The sequence below is a fragment of the Girardinichthys multiradiatus genome, chromosome 17 (assembly GCF_021462225.1).
Source record: "Girardinichthys multiradiatus isolate DD_20200921_A chromosome 17, DD_fGirMul_XY1, whole genome shotgun sequence".
In the NCBI taxonomy this organism is placed as follows: Eukaryota; Metazoa; Chordata; class Actinopteri; order Cyprinodontiformes; family Goodeidae; genus Girardinichthys; species Girardinichthys multiradiatus.
Window position 1 is genome coordinate 24,421,546 of NC_061809.1, and position 23,539 is coordinate 24,445,084.

General features: G+C 38.4%; 1 protein-coding gene across 1 annotated transcript in view; it reads right to left on the reverse strand.

Annotated features, from left to right (window-relative positions):
- The window catches only part of chrm2a (cholinergic receptor, muscarinic 2a), a 128,644-nt gene extending 110,520 nt beyond the window's left edge, over positions 1-18,124 (reverse strand). The window contains exon 1 of the mRNA XM_047390383.1: positions 18,015-18,124. The gene's annotated coding sequence lies outside the window, so the exon portion shown is untranslated. The remainder of the gene's footprint in view (positions 1-18,014) is intronic.
- Positions 18,125-23,539: the final 5,415 nt, after the last annotated feature.

The window sequence follows — 23,539 nt, forward strand, 5'->3', positions numbered from 1 at the left end:
TTATTCTCCAGTCCCTCCTTTTAGAGGTTAGCTTTAGTTATTGTTTAATTTTATTCCAGTCCTGGTTTTCCTCCGCTTCATCCTCAGTTTGTTCTATCAGTGTTGGCTTAGGTTTGTTTCCTTTCATAATCAGGGTTTCTTTATGGTTTCTATTTTGCTAAGTTCTTAGGTTGTTGTGTTCCCTCCAGTTTCTCAGTTTCCTCTAGTTTATGTTTATTCTTGTTTCTATGTTTTATTTATCCTGGTCCATAGTTTTCGTTTAGGTCTGTTTCACTGTTTTGTTGATTAGTTCCTTTCCTCATGCTTTAGTCTCTGTATTAGTTTCACCTGTTCCTTCAGCCTCCCTGTTCTTTTGATTACTTGCCCTTTGTTACCCTCTGTATATTAGTTAGTCTAGTTCCTTTGCTCAGTGCTGGTTTGTGCGTCACCTTCCCTGCGCCAAGTTCCCTTTGTTTCTCGTGCTCTGTTAGACCTGGACTTCTGTTGACTCTCTGATACACCCTGTCTGCCTGGCTTCTGTTTTGCCAGAGTTTGGACTTAAATAAATCATCGTTTTTGCTCAGCATGCCGTCTCCTCGCCTCCATCTGCATTTTGGTCCGCAACAAAAACCTCAACATATAACACAAATGTCTTTAAATGTTCTGTCATGGAGATATTTGGCCCTCTAGCAATTTGCAATAGCATTTCCCTGTCAAGCGCAGGTGATTGTAGATTGGTATTGTATAATCTGAATGCTTCATGGAACAACTGATAATGGCCCAGCCAAATACTTGAAGTGGCTGTCTGGAATTTTCTGGCACTCTCTTGAGTAATTGGAAACTGGGAATGGAGGCCCGACTAATGCTGGATGAGTAGCAAGACTGAGGAACACCTGAGGCTTTTAGAGTGTGCATCACATTTGGAGGAACCTCCAGAGATCTTTAGGACATTGCTATGAAACCTGCCTCTGCTACTGCTATAATTAAACTGCAGTTTAGATTTTTATACAGAGAAAAAAATGCTGCAGTGAAAGGACGATCCAATACAGCAAAGTTACTCTGCCAAGGACGATCTGCTTCAAGTTTGATTAAAAAGAAAGTGGTGCTCTGTGATGTGAATAATAGGGGCAAGCAGATTATAGTGTTTTGAAGCTCTAGGACATGTTCTTTTTCTATGAGGTACTAAAGTACTATCAATTCATGTTCTGTAGTTCAATTTCACTGCAGAGAAATGGCTTTATGATTCAAAAAAATGCTTTGAGCCATTAGCAAGTCTGCAGTTCTTGGTAGACAAATACACACAGATATACTTTGTGTGTATCATAATACATGTTTCAATAAATTAAACTGCTTAAATTCAACTTTACATTATAAACTGCACATTTATGAACAAGATAATTTAATTGGTTTTATGACACTATGTTTTCTTGTTTTATTAGAGGTGTTTAATGACATTATCATAATGTATTATTGATCTGCTTTGTAAAGCACATTAATTACCTTCTCTTTTTTTAAATGTTCGACTGAAATAAACTGGGAATTGACTTTTAAAGAAAATGATGTGTGAATAAATATGGACATTGTGGTTATTATCTCCTTTCTTCAGGTTAGTTATATAACGCTGTTTAAGTAAATAGTGTTTCTAACTGATGTACAGGGGTTGGACAATGAAACTGAAACACCTGGTTTTAGACCACAATAATTTATTAGTATGGTGTAGGGCCTCCTTTTGCGGCCAATACAGCGTCAATTCGTCTTGGGAATGACATATACAATTCCTGCACAGTGGTCAGAGGGATTTTAAGCCATTCTTCCTGTAGGATAGTGGCCAGGTCACTACGTGATACTGGTGGAGGAAAACGTTTCCTGACTCGATCCTCCAAAACACCCCAAAGTGGCTCAATAATATTTAGATCTGGTGACTGTGCAGGCCATGGGAGATGTTCAACTTCACTTTCATGTTCATCGAACCAATCTTTCACCAGTCTTGCTGTGTGTATTGGTGCACTGCCTTTAGGATACAATGTTTGAACCATTGGATGCACATGATCCTCAAGAATGGTTCGGTAGTCCTTGGCAGACCCCCATGCTTCACTCTGGGCATGCAACAGTCTGGGTGGTACGCTTCTTTGGGGCTTCTCCACACCGTAACTCTCCCAGATGTGGGGAAAACAGTAAAGGTGGACTCATCAGAGAACAATACATGTTTCACATTGTCCACAGCCCAAGATTTGTGCTCATTGCACCATTGAAACCGACGTTTGGCATTTGTATGAGTGACCAAGGGTTTGGCTATAGCAGCCCGGCAATGTATATTGACCCTGTGGAGCTCCCGACGGACAGTTCTGGTGGAAACAGGAGAGTTTAGGTGCACATTTAATTCTGCCGTGATTTGGGCAGCCGTGGTTTTATGTTTTTTGGATACAATCTGGGTTAGCACCCAAACGTCCCTTTCAGACAGCTTCCTCTTGCGTCCACAGTTAATCCTGTTGGATGTGGTTCGTCCTTCTTGGGGATATGCTGACATTACCCTGGATACCGTGGCTCTTGATTCATCACAAAGACTTGCTGTCTTGGTCACAGATGCGCCAACAAGACGTGCACCAACAATTTGTCCTCTTTTGAACTCTGGTATGTCACCCATAATGTTGTGTGCATTTCAGTATTTTGAGCAAAACTGTGCTCTTACCCTGCTAATTGAACCTTCACACTCTGCTCTTACTGGTGCAATGTGCAATCAATGAAGACTGGCTACCAGGTTGGTTCAAATTAGCCATGAAACATCCCACACTAAAATGACAGGTGTTTCAGTTTCATTGTCCAACCCCTGTATCATGTTAATGGATTAACTGGTCATACATATCCCAAAGAAATTGATACAGTTCCTCTCAGCTCTATAAAACATTTGAGACAATCTAGTCATATTGAACACTAAATTAACATAAACCCCTACAAAGTTGCATTGTGAGACAGTTTATTGCCCTTTTCATTGAAATCACTATGCCAGCATAGAAACAATACCAATATGTGGAAAATGTATTGTGTTGCAAAGGTGGATGGACTTGGCAGGAAATGGTGGTGAAGCAACTGCCTTATGAAATGGTCCTGAATGAGACTGTTGTTCTGATGACTGGTGTTTCTCTAACTATCTCCACTTGTGTTTTCATTTTGTCAGCTTATTAGTTAGGTGTACACAGTGCCTTGCAAAAGTACAAATTTTCCTTGAAATTTTCAAGATTGGTCAAGTTACCACCACAGACTTAATGTGTTTTGGGGGGTTTTAACATGAAGTAGTGCATATTTATGAAATTGCAGGAAAATAATAAAAGGTTTTCCTTTCCTCACTGAAATCACAGCTACAAGGCTTGTGTGGCATGTGTTTCCCAGCTTTTCACATCTAAACAAAGGTTTAGGCAAGCCATTCTTCTCAGCAGAAATACCTCAAGCTCATTTGGATTGGATGGGGTGCAACTGTGAAAATTTATGTTCAAGGTTTCCCACAAGTTCTCAATTGGATTTTATTCTGAACTTTGAGTAAGCCATCCTAACCCGCATAGGCTTTGTTTTAAATCATTTCATTGTAGCACTGCATATTTAGGGTTAGTGTCCTGTTGAAGAGATCTTTTTTTTCCAGGATTGCCCTTTCATTTACGTCCATCAATCTTTCCACCAACAATTTACCACCTCTGCTGAAGAAACGTCTCCCACAGACTGTAAAAGTCCAATCTCAAAAGCCTAAATAAAGATTAAACATATAATGGTCTTGATTTCTCAGCTGTAAAGGTACTAAACCATTTTCATTTTTGATGTTTATGGAACATATTAGGGGTTGATGTGTAAATTATATAGGGAGAGCCAATTTGAGTGAAAAGTTCTCTTTTTTTTTTGTGCAATGAGCATGAAGAATTTCAAGGTGCTGCTCAATCACGGTATTCTACATCACTTAGGGAGGGTAAAATCCAACATGTAAAGGAACATATGGTGACAAAATCAAAGAACAATATTGTACCAATAGCTGTGACATATTCACTGATGACACATCCTTAATCACAATGGATCATAAATGTGAACGTGGGTTTGATAGAATAGTTCTTAGACTTCTGAATGGAATTGAATGAGAAATTAGAGATTACATAGCTTAAAAGTAGTATTATTGTGGAATGTAATATACTAGAGGCTAAGTATTATTGTTGAATCTGAATAAAGTTAGACAGAATTACTGCTTATAAATTTATTAAATGTGTTCATAAGGTATTTTTTGCAAGCATTTCCTGAAAAAGTATAAGTTAAAACAGGCCATTTTGTTTACAATTTGCTTCTGTTGTTCCCATGTTGAATCAAAATCTGCGAATGTGGGTTGAATTAATGAGAAAGTATTGATTAACGAGGTCTGAATAGTGAATTGGGCCAGAACCATGAATGTCATTTTAATCATAAAGCCAGTTCCTCATCTCTAATTTGATTCAGAGACTAATGGTAAATAATATCTTAAGCACCATTCTGAGAAAATGTTTTACATTTTTTACAGACTAAATATTCGGATATGTCTGATCTGAGCTTGAAAAATTAGTCCATCCAGACCACAAACTTCAGCAGATGCTGAACTGTTCTGAAAGAAAAGATATTGAGCAATTATAGCGTCACTGAAAATATTCATATGTTAATGAAATATGCTGACTGAGTGCTTTAAGTACTTCTTATTCCTCCAATTCCAAGTCTTTTGTTACCAATGCAATTACTTGGGCTTGTTTCATCTAACGTTCTGTCTGCAAGATAATGTAAGGAGGAATTGCCCTCCTCCCATCCTTTCCAATCAATGCCACTTTATGCAGTGGTTTAGTGGCACCTCATACTGTATAGCTCTGCAGTCTTTCAGCATCTGATAACGAGGATGACAAAAGGGTATAGTGGCAACTTGTCCTTCTAGCTGAAAATACAGCATCAGCATATGGACACCTAAATGCTTTGAAGCAAAGCGTTTGCACCATATGCATATTTAGGATGAAAATATAATTTGCAGTTCTGATCAGAGGTACACAAACAGTCGTCATTGACATAAATCTTATGGGGCTTTGAAATTATGTATTCAAAACGTTTTTCCTACTGCGTAATGATAACAACAGACAACTTAACTGAATTTTAAAACCATGAATTGACGGTTCAACATTTAGTTCTTTGTGAACATAAATATACAGAGCAATGAAAAAGTGTTTGCCCCCTAAAAAATGTATCCTGCTTTTGATTCTTTTGGCACTTAAATGTTTCAGATCATGAAACAAATTATTTGTATCAGAAAAAAGAAAACCTGAATAAATATAAAATGCAGTTTATATCATATCAAAATGACTCCAGGGGAGAATTGACAACTCATCCAGAAGGTCACAAAGTAATCCAGAACAATATCTACAGCACTGCAGGCTTCACTTGCCTCAGTTAAAGTCAGTGTTTCAACAAAAAAATGTTTCAACAATAAAAAGAGGCTAATCAAAAATGACATCCATGGGAGAAATCCAAGGCAAAAACAACTGCTGACAAAAAAAACCCCAAAACAATAAAAAAAAAAAAAAAAAAACACAAAGGCATTCTCACATTTGCCATAAAAGATCTATATGACTGTTAGGGAAACATTAAGAGATAAAAGTGAGCCCTGTTACATCTGATGCAAAGCTAACAAGGCAAACTTGAAAAAGAACAAAATGCCAACAATCAAATGATGCCAATAATGTTATGGTTTGGGGCTGCGTTGCACATCAGGACTTGGATGACTTGATGTTATAGATGGAAACATGAACTTGGCTCTTTTGGAATAAAACGCTGTAGAAAAATATCCAACCAATGCAGCAGTTAAAATAATTCTTGAAAGACTATGTGAAATGACCTCCAATGTGATAACAAACACACTGTAAGTTAATGGTTGAGACAGTTGTTGCAACCAAGGATGGCACAGCCACTTATTTTATAGGGGGCAATTACTTTTACACAGAGTCAAGTAGAGTTGGAGAGTTTTGTTTTGTTAATAAATGAAATCATTATTTGAAAACTGCACTGTGTATTTACTTGGGCTATCTTTTTCAGATTTTAGAATTTGCTTAATGATTTGAAATATTTCAGTGACAGAAAAACAAATACACAAATAATCTGTAAGGGTCAATTGCTTTTCCACAGCCCACTGAATATGTTCAAGTATACAGACTCAAATATACACAAAATCACAACTAATATTTGGTTAAATGCCCTTTAACAATTTGAACCTCAAACACAAACTTTGTGTAGCCCTCATAAAGATGTCGACTGAAGGTATTTGACTGCTCTTTTTGGTAGAGTTGGCAGAGCTCATTTATGCTGTTGGACTTCCTGTCACTCAGCTGGTTTTAAAGCATTGTCCACAAACCAAGGCTTACAAAAGTCTAATTATATACTGCTTTATCTGTTCTAAAGCCCGTCTTGTTATGTGTTTTGGGTCATTGTCCTGTTTGAACACCAATGTGTCAAAGTCTTCACGGTCTAAATCAAATTGTAACAAAAGAATAAAACTGATTATGACTTTCAGGAACAACCCAAGACCTAAAAGCATAAACTAGAAGATGCTGAAACATCAGGGCCATTGCCCATACTAAGGTAAGTCTAACATCAGCCTGGACTTGTCATTATCTTCGCAATAGATCTGACCCACATACAGAGAACACTCTGGAGAATATAATGAGTAAAAAGGTTGTTTATTTGGAAGATGATAATCACGAACCTAATGGTCAAAAATCTCACTGTATGGAGAGAGGGGAAGAGGTTGAGTGAATACAGGGAACGGAAAGTAAACGAAACTAAGAACAATAAACAAGTCACTTGAGACTACTGGCTTTATCTGGGACACATGAAATGTAGGATGGATATAAGACTTGTAGGCAAACGGAGACGAACAGCCAACGGACTAATTATGGTCTCAATCTCATAGGGACCGATAAAACGAGGCAAAAGCTTCCGTGACATAGACTTAAGGGGTATATCTCGTGCAGACAACCATACCTTCTGTCTAGGCTGGTATTCAGGTGCAGGTCTGCATTTACGATCAGCCAAATTGTTATTCTGATCAGCAGTATGGTGTAAGCTCTGGACAGTAGAACTCCAAATGTTCTTGCAGCACGGATATGTTGTTGGACAGATGACACAGTGATATCTTTTTCGTCGGCAGCAAACAGGGGTGGCTGATAACCAAGAGAGGCCTCAAAAGGTGAACGTCCAGTGGCAGAGGAAATGTGAGAATGCAATGCATATTCAACCCAAGGTAGGTATGAGCACCAATCAGAGGGTTTAGTGGATGTGAGACATCGTAAGGCAGATTCCAGCTGCTGATTTAGTCTTTTCGGTCTGACCATTAGACTGAGGGTGGTAACCTGAGGTCAATGAAACCTTAGCTCCGAGAGCTAAACAAAACTGTTTCCAAACCTGCGAGGTGAACTGTGGGCCTCGGTCTGATAGGATGTCCTGCGGAATTCCATAGAGGCAAAAAACATGTTTTGTGAGGAGTTCGGCTGTTTGAAGGGCTGACGGAGGTTTTCTGAGGGGAATGAGATGACATGCTTTAGAGAAGCGGTCCACAATAGTGAGAACTGTTGTCATACCTGTGGAGAGGGGAAGTCCAATAACGAAATCCAAAGCTATGTGAGACCAGGGTCGACTTGGGATGCTCAGTGGTTGGAGAAGACCCGCAGGAGACTGGTTACAAGATTTATTTCTGGCACAAGTAGCACAAGCCTGAACAAACTCCTTCACATCTTTGTGTATAGATGGCCACCAAAACCTTCTTTGAACTAATGCTATAGTTCAATTAACATCAGGATGAGCAGAAAATGTTGTTGTGTGTAGCCAATCGATTATTTTGGAACGTACTTTAGATGGGACATAGATGCGGTTAGGCGGTCCATTGCCAGGGTCAGGTTCCTGTTGTTGAGCCTTTAGTTCAGTATCCTCAATCTCCCATTGAAGTGCGCCAACTGTCAAACTGGGTAGCAAGATGGGCACAGGTTTCTTCACAGAATCGTCTGTGGCAAACTGTCTGGAGAGGGCTTCCGGCTTTGTATTTTTTGGACCGGGTCTGAAAGAAATGCATAAATCAAAACGAGAGAAAAATAAGGACCAACGAGACTGACGTGGGTTAAGTCTTTTAGCTGACTGTAGGTAGGCCAAGTTCTTGTGATCAGTCCAGACTTGGATGGGATGCTCAGCCCCCTCAAGCCAGTGGCGCTACTCGTCAAGGGGCAATTTTATCCCCAGCAGCTCTCTGTCACCCACGTCATAGTTCTTTTCAGTATTACTGAACCTGCGAGAAAAGAAAGCACAAGGATGAAGTCTCCCATCTTCTGAATTTTGCGATAGCACCGCTCCGACACCAATGTCAGAGGCGTCGACTATCAGGACGAACTGTCTTGAGGGATCTGGATGGACCAAGATGGGGGCATGGGAGAACTTCTCCTTGAGAGCACGAAAAGCTGCTTCACAGAGCTTTCTTCAAACTTCGTCGTTGCCCGGACAACTGCTCAGCAAGGTTCATACGAGGTTAGGTGTTTGGGCAGAGTAATAGAGAGTTATTTAGGATGAAATGATCTAAACGTTTTTCATTTTATGAAGTTTGGTTTTGTTTGTGTTGAACTGTTCTATCTTGGTGCTAGCAGGCTATCTGCATCACACATGCTCAGCTTTGTGTTCTGTGTTTGTGTGTTTTTAAATTTAAGACAAACTTTATTTAAAGGGTGATTTTAAACAAAGAAGATCGGCCATAACGCGCCGTCCACGCTCATGCATTTTAACCCATTTATTAACAGTATTTTAAAGGTGTGTGTTTGATTCTGGTGCTAAGCTATCAGCTTCTTTTGTTAGCTTTTACTGCTAACAAGCGAAGAACACGTGCTTGCCTGCTAAGGAATATTTAACAGAAAGGTTGTTAGTTTTCAAGCTAGTAAATAATAGTCCCTAAACATTATTTTACTAAATCTGATAACTAAGTAAACACCATTAAGCCCCGTTTCTCCAGAAAGATTTGGCTCTGTTCCAAAATATTCCCTTAATAATATTTCTTTAAATATTATTTCAATAAATAAAGGCAGCTAATTAGACACCATTGAGAAATGGACATCCAGAAGGTTGGTTTTATTCAGCAGATCATTATTTAAAACATTATTTTATTAAAATAATATTTCATATGATCTTACATTGTGAAGGGTTGTCTAAAGGTATGCTGATTATTGCCTAAGTTGGTTCCAAGACTAACTTAACTCCGTTTCCAGATTCTTCAAGCTAATCCTTGGTTCTCAAACATAAACATTGCATGGTAATATTGCATCACTCTATTGGTCATAATTTTCAATCATCTTTAATCAACTTGTTTATATTGTACATAGCCCATTAGTCATCTCTATTCTTTAATTCTGCTTTGTAGTTAGTTGGATTGTTTTAGCATAGTAAAGAGTTTGTTTGTTGAAATATGTTTGACTTTGAGTTGACTTATTTTTGTTAATAAATTCTTGTATTTTAATAAATTGTGTGAATTCATTCCATGTGTGTACAGAGTTTTGCTGTTCAATAATGTCAGAGCTCATCTCACACCTTTCTATTTTGTCCTAATACCATCGCCTTATTGGGCTGGTATTCACAGGATAACCCTTAACAAACCGAAATATTATTTGATAAAATATTAAAATATTAATATTAAATAATATTTTGAGATTCATAGTCACAACTGCGTAGATAGGCTTGATTATTCAGAGTAACCTCCGGAGACGTAGTCAGTACACAGTGATCTAGATTCAAAGCTTAGGCTTTCAAAATCTGCGAAAGGAGCAAAGACAAAGTTACACGAGGTCGAAGAACGAAGCATAAACTTAGTGTTTGGCTCGAGCTTGTACCATTGGTGGCAAAACACTCTGGCATCGAAGTGCTGGCAGCCTCCTGCTTAAATACTCCTCAGAGTAATCAGTGAAAATAAGTCGCACCTGTCACCCAGCATACCTGAGAGCTCCAGCACCATCTGAAAATGAGCACATGTAGCAAGCACAAAAACACAAACACAACCCAAATCCTGACAGGACTAAGATGATTCAGACCAATAAACAACTCCCTGCTCAAACAAATCAACACATTTAAACCAAAATTTGCAGCTCCCCACATAGTCAAGCCAAATGCCTTCTGGATAGTCATACAAGACAAAGATGGAGTTCTTTGGACACACTGCCGAGAAGAGTGTGGAGAAGTGAATGGTGGGCTTTCATACCTGTTAACACTTAACCAACTGTCAAGCATGGTGGTGGCAGCATCATTCTGTGGGGCTGCTTTGCTGCTTGTGGTGCCTGTTAATTGCACAAAAGTGGGTGGAATAAAGAATATGAAAGGGTTACTTAAATATGAAATCCATGGCTCGGCAGCTGGAACTTGGACATAATTGGCTCCTCCAACAAAACAATTATTAAAAACATTCATTAAAACGTGTTTTAGAAAAGATAAAACAGGGTAACATAAGCTTTTACAAATCCTTGAAATTAAAAGAAATGGTAATTTGAGGACCATTTTGTGACAGGAATCCAATTTAAATGAACTACATATTCTGATAAGGAGAGTGGTTAAATGTCCAGCCAGATTAATGCCACTGGCTTGTTGATGGCTTTAAGAATCTTGTGATCAAGGTAAACCTTTTAAGGGACATCTAACCACATATTAATTGGAAAAAAAACAAGAAAAGAAAAACAAATATATATATATATATATATATATATATATATATATATATATACATACATACATACAGGGGTTGGACAATAAAACTGAAACACCTGGTTTTAGACCACAATAATTTATTAGTATGGTGTAGGGCCTCCTTTTGCAGCCAATACAGCGTCAGTTTGTCTTGGGAATGACATATACAAGTTCTGCAAAGTGGTCAAAGGGATTTTAAGCCATTCTTCTTGCAGGATAGTGGCCAGGTCACTACGTGATACTGGTGGAGGAAAACGTTTCCTGACTCGCTCCTCCAAAACACCCCAAAGTGGCTCAATAATATTTAGATCTGGTGACTGTGCAGGCCATGGGAGATGTTCAACTTCACTTTCATGTTCATCAAACCAATCTTTCACCAGTCTTGCTGTGTGTATTGGTGCATTGTCATCCTGATACACGGCACCGCCATCAGGATACAATGTTTGAACCATTAGATGCACATGGTCCTCAAGAATGGTTCGGTAGTCCTTGGCAGACCCCCATGCTTTACTCTGGGCATGCAACAGTCTGGGTGGTACGCTTCTTTGGGGCTTCTCCACACCGTAACTCTCCCAGATGTGGGGAAAACAGTAAAGGTGGACTCATCAGAGAACAATACATGTTTCACATTGTCCACAGCCCAAGGTTTGCGCTCCTTGCACCATTGAAACCGACGTTTGGCATTGGCATGAGTGACAAAAGGTTTGGCTATAGCAGCCCGGCCGTGTATATTGACCCTGTGGAGCTCCCGACGGACAGTTCTGGTGGAAACAGGAGAGTTTAGGTGCACATTTAATTCTGCCGTGATTTGGGCAGCCGTGGTTTTATGTTTTTTGGATACAATCTGGGTTAGCACCCAAACGTCCCTTTCAGACAGCTTCCTCTTGCGTCCACAGTTAATCCTGTTGGATGTGGTTCGTCCTTCTTGGGGATATGCTGACATTACCCTGGATACCATGGCTCTTGATACATCACAAAGACTTGCTGTCTTGGTCACAGATGCGCCAGCAAGACGTGCACCAACAATTTGTCCTCTTTTGAACTCTGGTATGTCTCCCATAATATTGTGTGCATTTCAATATTTTGAGCAAAACTGTGCTCTTACCCTGCTAATTGAACCTTCACACTCTGCTCTTACTGGTGCAATGTGCAATGTGTATACAGTACAGACCAAAGGTTTGGAAACACCTTCTCATTCAAAGAGTTTTCTTTATTTTCATGACTATGAATATTGTAGCTTCACACTGAAGGCATCAAAACTATGAATTGACACATGTAGAATTATATACTGAATGAAAAAGTGTGAAACAAGTGAAAATATGTCTTATATTCTAGGTTCTTCAAAGTAGCCACTTTTTACTTTGATTACTGCTACGCACACTCTTTCCAACAGTATTGAAGGAGTTCCCAGAGATGCTTAGCACTCGTTGGCCCTTTTGCCTTCACTCTGCGGTCCAGCTCACCCCAAACCATCTCAATTGGGTTCAGGTCTGGTGACTGTGGAGGCCAGGTCATCTGGCACAGCACCCCATCACTCTCCTTCTTGGTCAAACAGCCCTTACACAGCCCGGAGGTGTGTTTGGGGTCATTGTCCTGTTGAAAAATAAATGATGGTCCAACTAAATGCAAACCGGATGGAATAGCATGCTGCTGCAAGATGCTGTGGTTGCCACGCTGGTTCAGTATGCCTTAAATTTTGAATAAATCCCCAACAGTGTCACCAGCAAAGCACCCCCACACCATCACACCTCCTCCTCCAAGCTTCACGGTGGGAATCTGGCATGTAGAGTCCATCTGTTCACCTCTTCTGCGCCGCACAAAGATACGGTGGTTTGAACCAAAGATCTCAAACTTGGACTCATCAGACGAAAGCACAGATTTCCACTAGTCTAATGTCCATTCCTTGTGTTCTTTAGCCCAAACAAGTCTCTTCTGCTTGTTGCCTGTCCTCAGCAGTGGTTTCCTAGCAGCTATTTTACCATGAAGGCCTGATTCACACAGTCTCCTCTTAACAGTTGTTCTAGAGATGTGTCTGCTGCTTGAACTCTGTGTGGCATTGACCTGTTCTCTAATCTGAGCTGCTGTTCACCTGCGATTTCTGAGGCTGGTGACTCGGATGAACTTTCCTTTCCTGGGGCGGTCCTCATGTGAGCCAGTTTCTTTGTAGCGCTTGATGGTTTTACGACTGCACTTGGGGACACTTTCAAAGTTTAGCTGCTTTTATCTTGCCATAATACAAATTCTAACAGTCTATTCAGTAGGACTATCAGCTGTGTACTGTATCCACCTCCTGCACAACACAACTGATGGTCCCAACCCGATTTATAAGGCTTGAAATCCCAGTTATTAAATCTGACAGGCCACACCTGTGAAGTGAAAACCATTTCAGGTGACTACCTCTTGAAGCTCATCAACAGAATGCCAAGAGTGTGCGGAGCAGTAATCAAAGCAAAAGGTGGCTACTTTGAAGAACCTAGAATATGACATATTTTCACTTGTTTCACACTTTTTTGTTCAGTATATAATTCCACATGTGTTAATTCATTGTTTTGATGCCTTCAGTGTGAAGCTACAATATTCATAGTCATGAAAATAAAGACAACTCTTTGAATGAGAAGGTCTGTCCAAACGTTTGGTCTAAACTGTATATTATATATATATATGCATATATATATATATATATAGTCAGTCAGTCAGTCATTTTCTACCGCTTATTCCATAGTGGGTCACGGGGGAGCTGGTGCCTATCTCCAGCAGTCTATGGGCGAGAGGCAGGGTATATATATATATATATATATATATATAGCTTGTACATACCTATAGTTTTGACTCTGTGAGCTCTTCAGAAAATCCACAATAAATTCATGAACATGACATTCATGGTCATAATGAGTGTATGTACACTTCTGAGTGGAACTGCAGGTAATTATGCATCAGAGACATTCTTATCCAGTCAATGTTCCACATATATGTGCACACCATGTTTATTATTACAAAAACCACTTCACAGAATTTCCTTTCATGTCTCCCTTTGAATTTCTATACCATATTCAAGCCATTCTTTTGCGTCATTCAACATTCAATCAATAGTGAACAGACCTCCCAACTCATCCACACAAGGCAAAAAATAAAAATAAAAAATGTAATTATGTAAAAAATAAAACAAGGGTGTAATGATAGCAAAAGAAAGCGATTAGAACAGGAGCTCAGTACCAAATAGAGGAGCCTGCTGTGGTTGAAAGCGTGATAATTAGACATTCCTTTCTGTGAGTGCCAGATACAAAGATTCACTAATGTACAGTGAGCACAACCGGGATGCTTGTGTCCATGGAAAATGTCTAAATTTAACTTTTGCAAAAGCAACCTGGTCTCGAACACTGATTCCACGGCTGCCAAAAACACAGATTTAGAAATATGTGTTCAATGTGCATTCGTGGTGAGTAGCAGCTTTGGCATGAGCCTCCTCCTTCTGTCTCCATTCTCTCTGTATTCCATTTAAGTGTGGCCAATAAAGCTAGTAATTTGCACTCTTTACATGTTAGCTATTATGAAGCACTATGATGGCTGATGTCACGATTTCAAATGATAAGGACAACAAGAAATTTGAATCAAACCTGCTAACATGTGATCTGTCCACAGGGGGCAATGTGCTCCATATTTAGGCTGTATTATTGTTTGGCTCATAAACAGACAAATTATGACGACCGTCACCTTATTTTGATCTGTGATAATCAACGTATTTAGTCATTATTACCAGCTTAGCACAAACTACTCAGAAATCTATTTGCATTCACTGTATTCTTCAGAGTAGACCATGTGCATGGTAATATTGCTAGAGATAGTTGAGGAGGTCTGAATTACGGCAAGTAGGTTTACCAAGTCTGTAACAACAAAGACAGAAAATAATCCAACAACTCTACAATCAGGCAGCAAGTAAACCTAATCCATCACTATCATGATAGAAAACAGGATGATAAGTGAAAATAGACAGCAAGAAGTCCAGGACACCTCTTGAAAGTTGCGCAGAGAGAAAGCAGCAAAGAAACACATTGCTGAGACATGGGGCCGACAGTAGCATAGGCTTACAGGGCAGTAGTCCATGGCAGACAGGTTTTTGGGAGCAGCAGAATGGTTGATGATGTGAGTGCTCAATTTCTAACTAAACCAAAACCAAGCAAAATTTATTTGAACAGACTGAGAAAAGATGGTCTTTTGCCTTTTGTCTAAACTTTGTATGTTTAAAAAGTGAAAGGTGAAAAAAAACAAAGAAAGATGTCTACCAATGTCTATATGAGACTGAAAGGTTGTTGGGAATGATCAATTTTCCTAACCTTATATTTAGCATCTTTGTTTCAATGATGGACTTATTGTGTTGTGTTTTAGAGACTTTGTTACATCGCCACATAAAGACCTGATGTAGTTACTTCAACATTTTTTGGTAATTTGTTTTTAAGGATGAATTAATTTTAGAAATGATGGTGCTGTTTTAATAACAAACTTTGTATAAGGGACAAATAAAAATACTTTTTAACAAACATTTTGGTCTGGGCAATGCCTTGAAGTTGTACATCACTACCAAACTATTTTATTTTGCATGTGTAAAATAAATTTGTCTGGGCGGGGCACCAACCATAAAAGGCCCTTGGCTCTAGCTCAAGGGCTCTAATCCTCCTAAATGGCCCTTCCTAGGCTGGTAGGCTGCAAGACTACAATATGAATGCTGTCATTTTGGTCAAAAATGCAATGTGAATAAAGTAATTAGACAAGTTTGTGCAGGGGTGTCCAAGTGTCTTGCATTCAAACGAACCTTAGGCAAACTGAAAAGCATCAGATGATATGACACAAAATGTGATAGTCATTGTTTTATGTGACACTGTGGGAACCAACTGCAATATTTTAACCCAGTCCATTACAGAAGAACAAACGTACATTGTCCACATATCCTTTTTCAACAATGGATAAATAAACTAAGACACAAAAAGTATGACCATCAAAATGTATTTCCATTGCACCAACCTAAAGCAGTGAGTGCCACATTTTTGTCACATGAACTTTAGGAAACCTGGCATGCAGATTTGCACCTCTTAGTCTGATCAAACCTGAACTAGATAATTCGCACTTTAATAGGGTTTTTTTAAAACAAAGTTAGAGATTTTTGACATCTTTATTGTATTTGTAAAATGACAAAAAGTAATCACTTTAAATGCTTTTTACAATTTATTTTACTAATTCATGACAACACACTTTATAATTTTGAGGCCACACACATGTTGAATCATGATCCTAAGTGGGGTCCCATCCCAACTTTAGAACCACTGTTCTAAGTTACAGCAGATGTGATTTCTTGATTATAAACTGCATGTAAAAAAAATTGAAAATCTGGATTCCAAAACACACGTCCTATAATTTTCTCCATGAAATAGCAGATCTGAAACTCTGAATCTGAAACGAACTTCCCACATGACGTGCAGGCATAAGACACTAAGACGACACCACGCAGCTCTTCAAACATGACCAATTATAGCTGAGAACTCAATTAAGGTCAAGCCAAAGAGCTCATTCGAACATGCAACACTGAGTAAAAGTCATCATAGTGGCTTTGCTTTACAGCTGTTCTAAGCATAATATTATTACCTTCAGTTCTTGAAATTCACTCCAACAAAGTAGACTCATCTTGCCAGACACGAGGGTAATGGAATAATTTTCCTTCTTCTTAGCACAAGTACAAATGATTTCCTCCCCACATCCATCCATCCAGCAACAAGAGAGCCAAGTAAAATGGTCAGACTATATCCTACCTCCAGCCATCACAAGTCTTTCCACTGCTCGGATGATCAGTGCAAACACTGCGAGAGAAAAATCTGCCCTCTTTTGCCTTATACAGAAACCATAAACTGCTCCAATTTGATTTTCGGGTTGAAAAGAAGTAAAACGCTAAGAGCAGTGAAGCTAAAGAGAGATAAAAAATGTGTAAAAATTAATACTGCTGTCTGCTGGATTTCCATATATTTAGATCAGTGCATGACTTTTGAGATCCGCGTCTGAATAAACTCTATTTATAATAATAATAATAAATCAATAAGACCGATTGTTCCAAATACATTCTTTTGCGCCGTTTTACGCACATTTGGCGCGGCTGCGGCGCAAATCCACTCTTTTTATCGCATTGTAAAAAAAATAAAAATAAAAAAACCGAGCATAAAGATTATTAGTGCAACATTTTCAAGTACTGTCCAATATATTGATGATTTCACCATTTGGGTATAACATAAACTATAGTACCTCCACGTCCGTTTGAGGCGAAGACGCACGCTTGGGACTATAAAATACATGAAGCTTATTAAAAATAGTGAGCATTAGGCTATGTATTTAGGTTTAATCACACGGATGACGTGAAATGATGAAAACTTGATTTTGATCATTTGGATTGTGACAAATTTACATTTAGGCTACTGGAGAAAAATAAGTTTATTTTCTGCTAGAAGCGACGTGGAAGGCGCGTGTATCCAGAGCGCAGTAAAAGCGCAAAACTGCTGTACATTTTCGTGCTTAAAGTAAGAGAAGGACACATTTTGAAAGGAGTTTTAAGCAAACTGGTTAAGAATATCCTGAAAGATTATTGCAGAGCCTGCTTCAAACAATTGGTATTTAGGATAGCGAGCAGATTTGGCGCAGAGAGATTCGCGTTCCATTGAGAAAATACGTATTTACATCCCTATAGATTCACAAAGTGCATCACATCCTTCGCTAAAGTCCTTTTGCTTCCCTGAAGAATAACCATATGTTACAGGCAGCTGAGGATCAGGCATGAAACACTTAATTATCTTCACCACACCAAAAAAAAAAAAAAAATCAACAGTCGCGGATTTGTTTTTTTTTAAACCTGGTAATCCTTCAATTAAAGACTGCAGTCAATTATTTGAAACTTGCACACCTTTATATATTCTTCTGTCAAGTTTTAATTGAAAAACAGTGGTCTATGTTGAAGAACAACAACTTTCTGAAATACTACAAACGATTTATTCACGTTTTTGGCTGTTTGCGCACAACAGACATTATTAAAGGTGCTAATTGGACTATATGTGAAAGGTGGCGGTCAAATAAAAACTGAAGTCTAAGCTTCAATGTCTGGGGGCAACTAGATGTCCTTGACCGTCATCTACTCTATCTGTGACAGAAAAAAGCGCTCAATTTGGAGCTTTTAGATGAACCTGCTTTAGAAACCACGGTCTCTGATGTGCCAGGATGCACACCGATTATTGCACTTAAGTAAGGGAGAATAGATCGAAGCTTACCTGAGCAAATGGTGTCCTGGTGGGGTCTTTTGGGTCGCTTCATGCCACCGTGGCAGCGTGTCTGAGGACATGCTTGTGGAGACGAGGTTCTGGAGACGAGAAGCGCATCGGCTGCACCGGAGAAAGTGGGGAGTGGGGGTCGGGGGTGTTTGAGGCAGTGAGAGAGCGCCGGAGGGTGGGGGTGGGGGGGGAGTGAGCAGACATTTCTAAGACTACAATGAGTCGTTTATTGTATTTTATATTCCATTAACTAGTGACAGCATGTGATTAAAATAAACACAAATTAAAAGGTTATGTGGATATGAATTGAAAGCTCATGACTGCAAAACCAGAGGCATATTGCTCGCATTTTAAACGGAAAATGAACTTGTTTTAGCCCTTCACGCCATAAAAACAGCGCACACTGCAGGAAAGCACTTAAATGTGTTATTTTAAATTATTCTTCATGCTAAAGTAGTCTATATTTCCTTTGGTCTGATTAAACATATGCCATCAAGTTGATGTAAAAGACAATTGAAGATTGATTTTATTCCTTCTTACTCTTTTAATTCTTTAAAAACTGTTCATATCAAGACTAGTAGTAAAACAAAATCAGAATGTTTTACTGACATCTACTGGCATAGATGTCTATAGGTTCCAAGTTTAGCAGAACTGCAAGTTCTGCTAAACTTTCATTTTTCACTTTAATAACTTTGCAAGGCAGTATACAGATTTCACAAATTAAATACTCTTTGTGTAATTTGAAGTCTGTAATCATTATAAATGGTCCAGTCTAGGTTTGATCATTCAAAATAATACATTTTTCATGCTAGTCTCAAACTAAGGCGTCAATACTGCAGAGACAGCATTGATTACTTTTTTTTATTTTCACGACAAGAAAAAAGTTTCATCAGTCTAATTTATTCAGTGGAAGTTTAACTCATCTGCATTTGCTACAATTTGAACAGGAGATTATGTAGAAGTGAAGAACGTTTCTTGCATAAGAAAGGAGTATTTGCTCTGGTATTTCCACATAGCATGCAAGTCCGGTTCAGGAACAGTTAAGGAAATGTTCTTTGCATTGGGAAATATTAATTGTTTATTTATTTTAAATGAGCACTTATGTCTGTTTAGAAATGTACCAGCTGTGGCAATAATCATTACATCCTGCAGCTGCTCTGGTCAAGCTGAACCATAGTGTGACTTGGGGAATTCATCTAGTTTCAGAAGATAAATTATAAGGATTGGTTAGGAATTCTCAAATTCACACCAATTAAATAATTTTCAATATATACACCCTGTATGTCTGTCATTGAGACTCAATAGAAGTTCTTCCGAGACTGGCTGAAGGAGGTTATTAAGTCTCTAAGAAAAAGCTTTAATATTATCAGCCATGCGTGTAGTACCTGGGAAAACAAATCTCACAATGAACGGTTGCCGTATCACTTTTCCAATTGGAAGCCCCGAGCCCATGAATAGTTGGAGATATTAAGATGTTCAGGAGAATGGCAGGATTTAATGCAGACTTAAAGATTAAGCAGAAAAAACAGCACCACTCAGAGAAATTATGAAACAATCAGGAAATCATTCTTTAAATCACCTGACTCATCGCATTACAGTGCTTACCAAAGACAAAGCGAAAATTGACCTTGGTAAATAAGATGAGCAGAAAACGTGCAGCAATGAGACTGTTATTAATGAATGTTCAACTGTGGATGTTGGTAAAAGTGGTGTAACGAGCAGCAGTGAAAGGAGAGACGAACTGCCACAACCTGCAGATGGCTCCGCAGGACCAGCCAACTCCAGCCCAACGAAAAGTGAAGGTGAGTGCCAGAGGCAACAAGGTGCAGAACCAATGGCATCCAGCAGGGGAGATGCACAGTCACTTAATGACGACACAACATATTATAATCCAGACCAGTTCAAGTCAGTGTTCTTACCAGCAGAAGTAGAGTTAGTACACCAGGCAGATGCTTCAAACATTAACATCTAACAGGCTTCACGAAACAAAACAGGTGTATGCAGAATGGAAGAGGTAAGCTAGCATAACAGACACTGAATTCTATACAAGATTCGGGACAGAAAACGAAGTGCATGTAAAATCAATAGTAGAAGATTGGACGGCATGTTAAAAAGGACAGTACAGAATATGGTGCAGACCAGTGCTCCATTGTTTTAAACATAAGAGATGATGGTTTCAACAAAGAAGTATCTCATTGGAGTGAAGACAGTAACTATAAGTATAACATGATGGTGAGGAATCCAGATACAACTGCTCAATGGGAAGAAGGTGACTTGGAGCGAATAAAATATATGGAACAAAATGTTGGACTTGAAATGTCAGGAGAAAGAATTAGATTAGAAGAACATCAGAAGGACTAACGAATGGGGCCTCCTGGACCTGTTGGAGCTGAGGGTCTGTGCAGTTGACAATTGGGTTAATGGATTTTGAAAAGAAACCATGCGACTGAAGTGGACCAGACTGCTAGGAAAGGAATGCACCACACCTGCCAGATACATGTCAAAAGCCAATCACAGACTGAATGAACTTGTTGCCTTCACAGATATTGATTCACATACTCATCTGATACGGAGCAGCAATGAACAGGCACTGGAAAACTCATTTGGCTCACAACCAGCAGAAAACATTTTGCTCTGTGACCACCCCCCAGGCTTTGCCTCCCTGGGCACAAAGCCATATTGGCCTTATGATGGACCTTTTGTACAGTTGGCGGCAGTTTCAAACGCCAAAACTAATAATCCCCTTAGTTTTATTCTTATGAATCTACTCCTCAAATTAATTTAAAAAACGCATCTCTTCACTCAATCGTTTTACTCTATGTGTTGAGAATTAAAAAGGAGGTGCAATTTGAAATGTGCCATTCTGTATCAGCAGTCAAAAATATATCAGGTGGAAATAGTTTAAGTTTAGCAGGTGCACTTTAGTTGAATTATTTAGCAATGTGTTTCCTGCAAAATCAAAGACATGAGTTTCTGAAATGAAGACAGCTTGGATGCAAAATAGAAAAATGAAAAATTAAATAATTTACGAAGTACAGGTTGTTCTCATCTTGTCACAGATGTTTGACGCATTTTGATGTGTTTTCACTGTGTGAAAACAGCTCCAGGAAGGGTGACGCTAAATGTTATAAACACGACAAAAAGACTTGTCTGTTCTCATTCCGAAATCTTAAGAGCAGAGCCAAAAGCATGCTGGATCACAGCAAAATCACCCACCACATCCTATTCGCAATGCATCTGCAGCACATGACTCACTGTTTAGGCGCACCAAATGTTCATTACTCATTTAAGAGTGTGTATGTGAGCATGTTCGTACTGAAAACAGTCACCTAAATGGCAATGGATGGATCATGTGCTGCACCTGTATTATGCTGATGAACAGGATGGCCTCAAAGGCCGGTTTGAGTGCACTGCAATTAGTTACAAAAAAAATCACAGTTTTAATGGACTCTGTTTTTGCCAAATTAAGGGAGACACAGTGTACAAAGAGTCATCCTGTGTACTATCATGTAAATGGGAAATACATCAGATATGTGCATATGTAAAAGAAAGTGCTAATGTACCTTTCTTTTATGACATCAGAATTGCTCGTTTTATCTGAACAGATGAAATCTATTGTGCATTTAGCTTGAAACTCTTATACCAGCGTCATTTGCTAAAACTGACCTCAAAACGTCCGATTTCACACCAGGGACATGCTGATCCATAAGGAACAAAAGTACCAAAAACCTAAACAAATGGAGAAACCGCTTTTTTTACATTTTAATATCAAACCATCTTCTCCTAATATATTATTAGCTAAGAAGTTTAAAATCTATTAGAAGAAATGAGCTTTCATAAAAAGACTTGAGCTGTTTGTAAGAACTAGTTTTAGTTTCACTGTAAAAAAGGACTCAAAAGGAGAAGGCTGAACACTTTTTGTATAATTTGTTTTGCATAATTATTTTATTAACAATAAATGATGTAAATGTTACATTTACATATTAACCAAAAAAGTACACCAATTTGAGTTTTTGTCCAAAAATATTTTCATGGAGATGTTTACATTGTTCGGTATGTCTCCAACCTGAAGCCCTGTGAGCACTTTTGATGTACAATATTGTGCAAACGTATTTACCCCCTTACCGAATTCTTCTGCTTTTTTTGTCACAATTAAATGTTCCCATTAATCCATACATGTTTTATATCACACAAAAATGACCTGGGTAAATATAAAATGTGGTTTTCAAATGATTATTTCATTTATTAGAGGAACAACTATCCTAACCAGCATTGTCCTATTTAAACAAATAAAAACATAATAACCACCCTTGGAAGCAATATGCCATGAAGCATTTGTAATAATGAATCTTTTACATCACTGTGATGGAATTTTGGCCCAAAACCTTTGCAGAACCTTTAATTCAGCAGAATAATTGGTTGTTTAAGGTTCTGCCTCTGCATTTCTATCAGATTTTTGAGGTGTAAAAAGTATCTATATATGACTGCTTGAAACTAAAAACAAACTTCAACTTATTTCAAGCATTTACACTCACTTAAAAAAAGAATTAATAAGTGAACATTTGCACGTGTTCCTTAATATGCACAGAAGGCTCAATCAGATATTTTTTATCATTATTTTTGTTCTTTTCCATTTGCCTCTGAGTATTTTCAGCTATGCATAAATGTCACCAATCTTTGAGTTTAACTACTTGAAATGTAGTTAAAGTCTGCTGTCAGTCAAAATGACCACTTTAGAGTACTTATTGACTACTGGGTTGTCCATCAATGCACAGCCGTTAAGGGGGTTCTGACTTACAGCTGAAAAGCATGAAGTGCTCATTTATTTAACACCAGGAAATAATCCCCATCAAGTCTTAGCGCAGCTCTTCAACATTAATGGTTTAGTACGCTGCAGGCTGATTCGCTCCAGACAAGGAGCATCTTTTGTTGTAGCATGGCAGACTGGTCCGTCATTGTCCTTATTTTGCCCAGCAATAAACTGAATGGTACAAATTAGACTTATGTCTTTTCCAAATTTAGATAATGAGAGTCAGACTTGATTAACCTATTTACTATTGTCCAGATTCAGCCCACACAATCTTAATGACACAATCCTAATGACTTTTCAACTAATTTTGACATGCGAAGACATAATCTTGAAGACATTGTAATCTTTTAGTTTGTAGAGTCAATGTTCAGCCAAATTTGATTGTTTTTTAGATGGATTATATCTTTTTGAATATCTTTTTAGTAAAATTTTGCTGGGGGTGTAGAATAGTACATGTACTAGTAAGGTTAATATTTTAGGTACCAATAACTGGTACCTTAAACTTTGAAACAATAATTCCCTTGAAAATTGAGTTCTTAAGTAAACTTTAATTAAACTGTCCCATGTATAGTCCAAACAGTTGTAAAAAAAAATATAGTTATATAATTAGCATCTAATGCATGGATATTTATATATATTGAGTCATAAAGTTAACATGTCCTGGAGCATTATGTTATTCTCAGAACAGAAGGGATACTTAGTCCCTTTAGCAGGT